The sequence below is a fragment of the Arachis ipaensis genome, chromosome B06 (assembly GCF_000816755.2).
Source record: "Arachis ipaensis cultivar K30076 chromosome B06, Araip1.1, whole genome shotgun sequence".
Lineage (NCBI taxonomy): Eukaryota > Viridiplantae > Streptophyta > Magnoliopsida > Fabales > Fabaceae > Arachis > Arachis ipaensis.
The window spans coordinates 111,318,557-111,329,648 of record NC_029790.2 but is presented as its reverse complement, the minus strand read 5'-3'; the positions used below and the strand labels follow the sequence as shown (position 1 = coordinate 111,329,648).

Genomic DNA, 11,092 nt, shown 5'->3' with positions numbered 1-11,092 from the left:
TATCTAACTTACAAAAATGTTTAATTTGTATATTTTGATAAATAAGGATTAATGTGTGATATAATCTAAATTTAAAAATAACCTTGAATTTTATGAGTGAGCTCATTTTGGCATATAGATATTAGATAGTTAGTGAGAATAACTGTACACAAATTCCTAACCTAATGGTTTTTTATAGCAAAGTTATTGGATTATGTATGCAGGTGATCTTCTTTACACTACTACATTTATTCTAGTATATATTTATCCATAAATTTTTTATATTCACAATAATCGTATAATATATAAACCAAAAAACAACAATTATATAAATTATTTGTGTAAAATATATACATATTAAAAAGAATTAAATAATATATATTTATATTACATGTATTTTTTTATGTGTGTAGCATTTTTGTTTTACTCATCGCAATATATCATGTATAATGAGTTATGAACTTGATATCTTTTGTACATGTATTACTTAAACTCCTTACTACTAGATTATTTATAAAGTTTAGTCTTATTAATTCTATGAGGACTATTATTTATCTTCTCTCATGGTACATCAATAGGGGGTTGCTTTTGAAAATATCCTAAACCAATAGAAATGGTTGACAGAATTTAACATATGGAGAAAACGATGATGATTGGTTAGTTCATTGCATTGTGTTGAGTTTCAGTTCCAGAATTTATACTGAGTTACAATGACTTGCAGAGGAAATAATCAGTGCCATATATATAGTTATATACACAAATTTAAAATTGGTTTAATTTGAATTACCTTCTATGTTGTTTGAGAGTTATATTATCTATAATTTGAATGTTAGAGTATGTATTATATAAGAGTTACAATATATATTATCCAATAGATAGAGTATATATGTGTAATAATCTAAGTGTTAGAAGTTGTGTTATATAAGAGTTATGTATTATCCAAGGAGGCTTAACTACCAATTCGGTATTCAAAAAACTNTATCTAGTTTTTATGTCGGATTTTTAAATCTTTTGCAAATTTATTTATCATTAATATTTTTTGGATTTTTTTTAACAATGTGAACTTTTGAGTACGATTCTAGTAGACTCTATCTAATAATTAGAATTTGATTAGCAAGAGGTTATTATAATGTGTGTTATTCAAGAGATATAATATGTACAATTTAAGTGTTAGAGTATGTGTCATTCAAGAGTTAAATAAGTTATTTAAGATATAATAATGTGTTATGCTAGAATTATTTGTGTTATCTACAGTGTGTATAATCTAATGCAAAAAAATGTGTTATATAAGAATCACAGTATATGTTATTCAAGACGTACAATATGTATTATTCAATAGTTAGAATATCTAACTTGAGTAAAGCCATACAAGATGACCAACATAAATAAGGTTTTTAGCCAATATGTAACTAATGCTCTAGAATATGCTCGAGAGAAAAATTTAAAAACTAGCAATTTTAATTTATATTGATCTGTAATTTTGGTTAACAATTTAATATATTTAACTCAATAGCTCAATATTATATTATTAATTAATATTTTTAAATATTATTATATTTCTACTAGTTAAAAATAATAAATTGCAGAATCTTAACATTACTAAATCCTCAAACACCACACCAAATAGAGAAACTAATAATAAAAAGAATAAAAAAGACAATGTGGCAACAATAATCTCGAGTAACAATATGTTGTTTATTTTAAAATAAAATTGTAAAGAGGTGTAAAATATAATTATTCACACATCTACATGCTTTTTTATTATTTGTGTGTAGATTATGTGTATTATACGTGCAAATTATTCTGATTTATGTGCATATATATGTGAAAGAACTAACAAAATATAAAAAAATGGGTATATTGGTCAATTGTTAGTCTAAAATTATTGATCTTCTAGAATTTTTGTTATTTTATTTAAGAAAAAAAATGTATTATCCAAAAGATACAATACGTAATCTAGGTATATCTGTTATCTAATATGTTAATCCCTATTATTTTAAAAAAATTAAAGTTTAATTACTCTATTAGTCCTTATAGTTTCACTGAATTTTTAATTAGGTCCTTATATTTTTTTTTTTTCGATTGAGTTCCTATACCATATCAGATTTTGTAATTAAGTTCCTACCGTAATAAAAACGCTGGAATTAACAGAATATTCCATTAAGCAAAACCAATATACCTAATACTTGACTGAATATTCTATATAGTTTAACAGAATATTCTATTAATTTCAACGTTTTTGTTACAATAGGGACTTAGTTACAAAATCTAATATGATATAGGAACCTAATTGAAAAGAAAAAAAAGTATAGAAACCTAATTAAAAATTCGATAAAACTATAAGAACTCACAGAATAATTAAACCTTATTTTTATTGTATTTTTATACTAATATTAAAATATAAAATATTTCTATATATTAAAAGCTAATACTTTCTACCTTCTTGTGCAGATATAATTAAGTTGAATCTCATTTTGATATATAAAGAGGTCATGATGCATAAATTTATACAATATATTAATTGCATAAAAAAAGAGATACAATGTTAGTTTAAAGACGACACCATTTTGATATTTGAAAATTTTTAATTTTGATAAAATAGATTCTAATAAACTTTTAAATACCAGTTCTATTTGAACATAATAAAATAAAAAATTAAAAAATTTTGTTAAAATTGTTTGTTTGAAAATTTCTAAAAGAGCTAATTATAAATTTTTCTCCTCAACGATGAATTGGACCTGAATATGCAGGTCCTTTGGAAATTCTTTAAACTCTAGCAGATAGAATAAAATTATTTTTTAAAAAGAGTCTTATTCTATCTAGAAAAGATACTCGTTTATTTTTATTCTAATTTTTTTTGTCTTCTCTATTTATTCTAATTTAAAATATCATCCATAATACTAGGGTATGCCGACCTCTTTTGGGTATCGAAATGCCAAAAATTTATTTGATTTATTAGTGCGCGTTTTTAATAGAAAGTCATTAGATCTTTTAAATTTTTTTAGTTCAACGGTGAAGATTATCCTAAATGTAGTTTGATGTAATTGGTTATTTAATATTTTTTTGCAGTTTTTGTGTCAGTGGGTTGCTTTAAAAATATTATTTTCATCATGGTTATTGTTGTTATATCAGAAATATATGTGGGTTTATATAAAATATGTAATATTAAATTAATTAGAGTTAAACATTTTCTATTATGTTAAGTGCCACCTTCAACTCCTTCAACCTTTCAGCAGCTAAGCCAAACCGTCCATTCCTCAATGCTTCCCTAACACTCTCCAACATCTCATTCGCCGCAAGAACTATCCTCACAAACTTTACAGCTCCTTCTTCTCCTAATCTCTGCCACAACCTCGCGCACCTCGGCATCAACCATCTTGTCGGAGATGAGCTTGAGGACTCCGGCGTGGTTGTCGGAGAAAAGCTGGGACTGGGAAATGGCGCTATTGGCGAGAGAAAAGAGTGACTCGAAGTTGTCGCAGTGGGAGAAAATGTAGGATTGGACCTTAGATCAGATCTGAAGGGAATGCGATTAGTTGCTGGATGAGGAGGTGGAGATTTAGTGTGGAGAGCGGCATTGTTGGATCGGAGAGGTTGCGCGTTGAGAGGTCTCATGGCAAAGATAAATTCCGTAATCTCCACCATCGAGTATACACGTGCCACTGCAGAGTCACTGCAGTAGGAGTTCTTGCTAGAGCCGGAGCAGGGAGCATGTCGGAGAAGACAATACCGAAGCCGCCATGGGAGGGTTCCAGAGAAGACGGTGTCGAAGCCGCCATGGCCGAGTGAAAAGGAGAAGGAGTTGGTAGCGCGACGAAAGAGTGAGTAGGAGAAGCGGTGGAGAGGTTTGTTGTCGTCGCCGGTGGGGAAGATAATAGAAGAGGTGGTGTGCATACGACGGCGGAGGAAGAGAACGAGGAAGAAGAGAGAGGTGGCGGTGACAGTGATAAGAGGGAGAAGAATACTGTGGTAGTGGTGGTGGTGAGAGAGATTCGGTATTAGTTTTTGAAAGTTCAACATGACAAGTAAGGTGGAAGAAGTCGAAAGACATAGAGACCGACGAGAAGGTTCTGAGTTAATGATGGAATGGACACCGTGATTAAAGTAAATAAAATAAAAAAAAAGATAAAAAAATATGAAAACATTCCTCTCTTAAAAAATTATAACAAAAAGGACTCATTAAAGTAATATATATATATATTTTGGTGATTGAAGGGCCTAAGCCCAAAAAAAAAAGGAAAACAAACGGACAAAATTAAAAGAGGGTGGCAGAGACATTAATAATAGTCAGAGCCTTTTTCTGTACATCATTAAAGTATATCAAAGTGAGTTCTTTAGGTAAAAAGTCTAAGAATCTGAAAGCACATTTCTTTCTTATGGATTCCTTTGCCAACCAATCAGCCAACTGATTAGCTTCTCTATTGATGTGTTTGAAGACTAATTCCCACGGTCTCCTCCTAAAATTAGCAACCTCCATTACCGCCTCATTGTGGTGTTCATCATTGTGGATACAATTGTTGATTATGTCCACAATTTCTATTGAATCAACCTCAACCTCTAGTCTCTTCATTACCAAATCCGTGGCCATGCGTAACCCATGGATTACACTCCAGAGCTCTGCCTCCGCTGGAGAGCAGTCACCTAGACATGCCATGAAGCTTCCAACCCACTCTCCATTGCTGGTCCGCAGTAAGCCTCCACATCCACTTTTTTACTTTGATGGTGAGCGGATCCATCAGTGTTCAACTTAACCCAACCAGATGGAGGTGGCTGCCAAGTTGAAATAGATTTTTTGGGTGCTTTGGACTCTGCGAAGAGGTAAGTCTTCTCAAAGGCCTTGAAACTAGTTGTGCTTTCTGTAATGATCTGAATAGCATTAATTGGTCTGTTATAGCTAGGATTATGCACTTCCATGTTTCTCCACCTTCATAACCACCAGCATCCTACCATAAAAATATCTCTCCATTCAAACTGATTGTTTCTTTCTATTTTTTATGATAGGTTCAGCTCTATCCACTCTTCAAGAGTTGTGGTCAGAAATCTCATAACAGTGCTGGGCTGAATTAACTTACCCCAAACTGTAGTAGCTTGTGGATAATCCCTCAGGGCATGGAGGATGGTTTCTTTCAATTGGGACACTTGTGGTAGAAGGGTGTTGTGCTCATCATTTTGGCCTTCCTCTTTGCAGTTAGAAATCTTCCATGAGCCAATTGCCAGGTAAATGTACGGACTCTTTCTAGTCCTTTCCAATACCATATTAACTGCTAAACTTTGTTTACTTCTGTGTTATACTTGGTTAAAATTTTGTATGCTAATGCTACTGTACAAATTTTATTTGTCGTATGATTCCAACTCATTATGTCCCTTCTACTATGCATCTGGGGTGGGTTTAACAACTTTATTTGTTCTATGGTGCTATTTTCAAGAAACAGCTCCATGATTTCTGTGTTCCACTCTCCTCTCGCATTCACATAATCCTTAACCTTGGCCATTTCTAGCTCCTTCGGAACCTGATTAATAGTTTCATTAATAAAATTTTTTGATTTAGTAATCCAGGAATCCTTCCAGAAGAAAGCCCTCTCCCCATCCCCATTAATCCAACTACAATTGTCTCTCATTAAGGGCTAGATCCTCATCAGGTCTTTCCAGGTTTGAGAGAAATTTTCACTCTTCTTTGTCTCTATTAAGCCGTTTTTGGTGCCTTCATTACTATGTGTAATTACTCTTACCCACAGTGCCTCTGACTCTACCATTAGGTGCCAAAGAACCTTCATCATAAAGGCGATATTCATTTCTTACAGCTTCTTAAATCCAAGCCCACCTTACGCCTTTGGTAGACATAGGGTTTTCCACGCAACATGATGAATGCGCCTTTGCTATTGGCAACTCTCCCAAATAAATCTCCTCTGTGCTTTCTCTTATTCATTATAGATATCCTTAGGTGAAATTGAGTGCTGCATCTCATAATTCGCTAAAGGATTTAGAACCGCTTTGGCAAGTGTTGTTCTCCCAGCTAGGGAGAGATACTGACTTTTCCACCCTTTTAACTTTCCCTAAACCCTTAGCAAAACATGCTTAAATTTCTCTTTTCCTTTGCGATGATTAGAGGTCATTGCACCAAGGTACTTTCCCAAGCATTGGTTTTCTTGAAAATAGTATATTTTTTCATTTCCCTCCTGACCTCATTCCTCACATTGGCTGAGAAGATCATAGCAGTTTTTTCATTACTAACTTTCAGCCCTGACGCGTCACAGAATTTGTTCATGATTTTCAAAACAGTAGCAATCTATTCAGTGTTCGCCTCCGCAAAACAAGGAGGTCATTTGCGAAGAGTAGGTGAGAGATAGCTGGTCCTTTTTTCCCCACTGTTATAGGAATTCACTTTTCTTCAGATACATATTCTTCAATCAACTTTGATAGCTTGTCCATAACAATAACAAACAAATAGGAGGAGATTGGATCTCCCTGTCGGAGACCCCTTGTGGGTACAAATTCTTCAGTTTTTTCCCATTCCAGAGGAGGTTGTAGGATACTGATGTAACACATTCCATCGTAATATCCACCAACTTGTCTGGGAGGTTAAACTCTTGAAGGCATGACTTCAAAAAAGACCAACGAATCCTATCGTAGGCTTTCTCAAAATCAAACTTGATAGCCATGAACCCTTTTTTTCCTTTACACTTTTTCATAATATGGGTTAGCTCTTTTGCAATCAGAATATTGTCCTGTATCTTACTTCCCGGAACAAAACTTGATTGCTGAGGGGCTATTCTATCTATCAGTGCAGGTTTAATCCTTTCCATAATAATCTTAGAGATCCCCTTATAACTTACATTACATAAGAAGATTAGTCAAAACTAGGATATAAATTTAGGGGTTGGGACCTTCGGGACAAGAGTAATTAAGGTGCTATTGAGGTTCTTGATTAACTCAAGTTCTTTCCAACACATCTCCACCTGATTGAACACATTCATTTTGACACAATCCCACCGATCTTTGTAGAAAGCTGTTGGGAATCCGTCTGCTCCCGGTGTTTTCAAAGAACCAATATTGAAGTAGGCTCTTTTGATCTCTTCATGGGTGGACAATGAATCTATGTTTTTCTTTATGTCGTCTTGTAAAGGAGGGTAGGAGTTGTGCATAAGGAGTGGTTGTGCAACAACAACTTTCTCTTTGTACAATCTCTTATAAAACATAACTGCAAAGCTGGCCAAGGTCTCAGTGTCCTCAATCCATTCCCCTTCTCCATTTCTCAACTTCAAACTATGTTCTTTCTTCTCTTTATGATTGTTTTTGTATGATAGTATCTCGTATTGCGGTCACCCTCAACTATCCATTTCTCTCGAGATTTTTGCAACTAGAGGGACTCTTCTCTATCAAGCAGCTCCTCCAGCTCATTATTGAGCTGCTTTTCAAGTTTCTCAAGATATAGATTTTTTTAGTGTTCTTAGGCTCTCTGTATTCCTCCTAGTCTGTTCAGAAGTTTTCTCTTCTACCGTCCCACATGTCCGAAAACATCTTTGTTTCACTGCTTTAGCTAATTCATGAACATTAAAAGGGATTGGTTGAGGCTGGCTCCTTTATCCCATTTCTGTCTTACAAACTCATACTCAGGGTGCAACTTCCACATTACTTCGAACCTGAAAGGTCTATCTCTACCTTTCTGGTTTTGAGGTTCAAGAGTAATAAGAAAGCGGTTGGTGGTCAGAGTTGGTACGTGTTAGCACATCAACTCTAGCCTCACCAAATCTCATTCTCCAATCGACATTAGCTAAGGCTCTATCTAGCCGCTTAAACACCCTTTCTCTTCCATCCCACAATGGCCTCCTCCAAGTAAATTGGTTCCTACATACCCTAGATCAATTAACGAGCAAGCATTTATCCATTCCTTAAACCTCTGACAAGCTCTGACATCTATTCTACCACCTTTTTTTTTCTCCGTTGGACAAGCAATTTCATTGAAGTCCCCCACCATCATCCACTCCTTGTTCTCCCCATTAGATAGTCTTTTTCAGTTCTGACCATAAAGTTCTTCTATTTGTCTCTTGAGAGCTCGCATAGATAGCGGTGAGGATCCAACTCCTCTTATTGGGGAAGGTCACCTCCATATGAATAAATTGAATATGAGATTTTAAAACTGTGATGAGAATATTTGGATCTTTCTATAGCACCCAAATTCCTCCACTAAACCCATTAGCCTCTTCTATAACACTATAGTCAAAACCAAATCTATTAATAGCCCTTCTTGCTTGTTCACCACGGCATCTAGTCTCATATAAGATGACTATATCAGGTTTGTAAATACGTATAAATTCATTGAGAGAGCGAGAAAATGCCTGACTCGCAGCACCTCTACAGTTCCATGAAAACACAATTATAATTAACAGTTATAAGGAAGACACCAAAAACTTACTGCTCCAGTAGCATCTCATCCCCTTCAAGGGATATCTCCTTCTCCTTCTCAATGCCATTAAGTTCTCTGTTATGATTGGCTTCATTCATTATCTCTTCATCTTCCTTCATTTGCTTATCCGCCCTTTCCATTATCTCTGCCTCAAATTGGAGAGCTGCTTCCACCATAATTTCTGAATTAATAGAGTATAGATCAGGTGGGTCTGGCTCTTTTGGTTCCCCCATATCCTCATCCATCACTACTATTTTAGAGACAAAAGTTTCTGTAACAGGGGATTCTTGAAACTCCATGTTAGTAGTAACACATTGAATGTGGGTTATTTGGTTATTTTCTAGAAGGGGTCCATGATCAGAACTATGGGTTACATTTTGAGTGGTCTGGGTGGGGTTATCACTAGATTGGGTACTGATTTATTGTTTGTTATGGGCATTTGGACTGGCTTGGAAGGAAGCTGGGTTGTGTGGGCCTTGTATGGTTTCATTATTCTTTACATGATTTGAGGGGCTTGCTGTTTTTTTGTTTTTTAGCCTGTTTTTTGGGCTTGTTGGACTTCTGCACATTTGGTTTCTAGGACTTGTCTTATTATTGGAGCCATGGGTTGTAGGCTGGGTAGCAATGCTGGGTGGTTGGGACATTGTTGTAGGCCTTGGGTTATCATGCTTAGTAATTGTTGGGAGAACATTTTTTTATTGTAGATGATTGACTTCAAAATCTTGGGGATTCTCCTCATTCAAAATTGCAAACCTAGTACCTGTTATCTTTTGCACCTCTATTTTGTCTCTACCTCCACTACTCTCTCCATTCGACCCACTACTCTTGCCAATATCTCCTTTTTTGTTATTTCTGCCACGTGTAGTACGTTGTACTACCATCCAAGGACCAAAAGGATCTTTAGAGCTGTCATTTCTTTTTCTACCCTTCTCAGATTCAGAAATTTCATGAATGTCCTTTTTCTCCTTTGTTGCCCCTGTACCATCCATCACCTCTTTTTCTTCCCTTCTGGTTACCCCCTCATCTACTGGAGATTTTGTTGGTGTTTCTTTTTATTTATTGGGACAGTTTGCCTTCTCATGACCAATTATTCCACACGAGAAGAATATATCATAGATTCTCTCGTACTCCACAAGGTATTTCACTCCATTAATAGAGTATTGTGATATTAGTGGTGCAGTCAGATCTAGCTCAACACATAATCTGACGAATTTTCCAGGACACTTGTCTGCAGTGTTGGAATCCACCTTCAGGGTTCTTCCCACTACATTCCTTATTTTCTCTAGAATACTCTTCTCGTAGTACTCTATGGATAATCTTGGCAAGCGTATCCATGCAGCAACTGTATCAATAGTGGTCTCTATTGGGTTGAAATTTGGCTTCCAGAACTTAATGGAGAGGTAGTGATAAAAAATCCTCAAAGGGCCTTCGATAAGAGCGTAGTCTAGATCCTCTTGGGAGTAAAATTTTACAAGAAAAAAATTATTTCTTAAGTCAATAACTTCGATGCTGTCTTGTTTTTCCCACATGGATTCAAGCCTTCTTGTAAGAACTTGCAATGAAATTCTTCTGCCTATTAACTTTACAATCAAAGTATCCCATCAGGGGTGTCTCAAGTTCTTCAACGCTACCTCATTTATGACAAAGTTAAAAATTCCATTAAATTTTTCCACTCTGATCTCTGGTTTCATGTTCTTCTTATTTTGCTTTTTGACTTCTCTTTCCCCTTCTACACCTTCCATTTCCTCCTCCGAGCTCTCAAATTCTGAAAAGCTTTCATCTTCCTCTATCAAGACTAGTGTGCGACCCCCTTTCACCATATCACAGAAAGAGCGCCTTTGCATGTTATCTTGCTCCCCTGCACTGTCAACATTCATCCATTATTTTACTCTTAGGGCGAGGGATGTATCTCCAGTGTAATCCTGTCCAGCTCCTTCCTTCCTTACTTTCTTGGCAGTCCTTCCTACCTTCTCCTCCATAGTCTGTCTGGGTGGATTGTGGCTCTACGAGTGTCCTCCTCGGACAAAGTCGCCTCTCATCGATGGCTTAGGTGTTAGTTAAGGTAGAGGAAATAGGAGACGTACGGAGAGAAAAAACTTAAAATCACCTCTTCTTAATCCTACAAATTAATTAAGAAAATGATAACCAAAAGTAAAATATTTTATTTTGACCAATTTAGCTTATCAGTCCGTAAAATAAATTTTTAGTGTTTCGATGCCCAAAAGAAGCCGTACCGAATCCGTGCCCATAATACTAAGACGTACCCAACGGATTTTTAAGATATTTATGAAGAATGACATATTGGGCCACCTTGCAAATGTGGAAGGTGGAAATTGGAATCACATTTGGGCTTTGACAGTTAGCCCAATTTGCACCAAGAAGTTTGACTTTTGCCCATGACCTAAACAACAAAAATCACTTTCAAGTTTCATTCAATGTGCCTGACAAAATAAAAGGTTCATTCGATGTGGCATAGTGAGCTCAGCACAAATGACATTATACTATTGCTAAATAAAAACAGAAGATAATATAGAAATAATGTTGGTTGTACCATAATAATATCTATTGGAAATAAATGCATTTTATTTTCTCCTTTTCAATTTTGAAGACCAGTTTGATTTGAAGTGGTGGTTGACTGGTGGGTAATGATACATCCCTAAACTCATAAAGCCATTGAAATAAGATAGCGGTTGGTATTATAAACCTGTG

At 35.4% G+C, this 11,092-nt stretch overlaps 2 long non-coding RNA genes across 2 annotated transcripts in view; one reads left to right on the top strand and one right to left on the bottom strand.

The window, feature by feature from the left end:
- The window catches only part of LOC110263475, a 17,236-nt gene that overhangs the window by 4,708 nt on the left and 1,436 nt on the right, over window positions 1-11,092 (bottom strand). The window contains exon 2 of the long non-coding RNA XR_002349193.1: window positions 10,648-10,784. This is a non-coding gene — a long non-coding RNA (uncharacterized LOC110263475). The remainder of the gene's footprint in view (window positions 1-10,647; window positions 10,785-11,092) is intronic.
- Window positions 4,200-11,092, top strand: part of LOC110263476 — an 8,430-nt gene continuing 1,537 nt past the window's right edge. The window contains exons 1-2 of the long non-coding RNA XR_002349194.1: window positions 4,200-4,797; window positions 4,981-5,196. This is a non-coding gene — a long non-coding RNA (uncharacterized LOC110263476). The remainder of the gene's footprint in view (window positions 4,798-4,980; window positions 5,197-11,092) is intronic.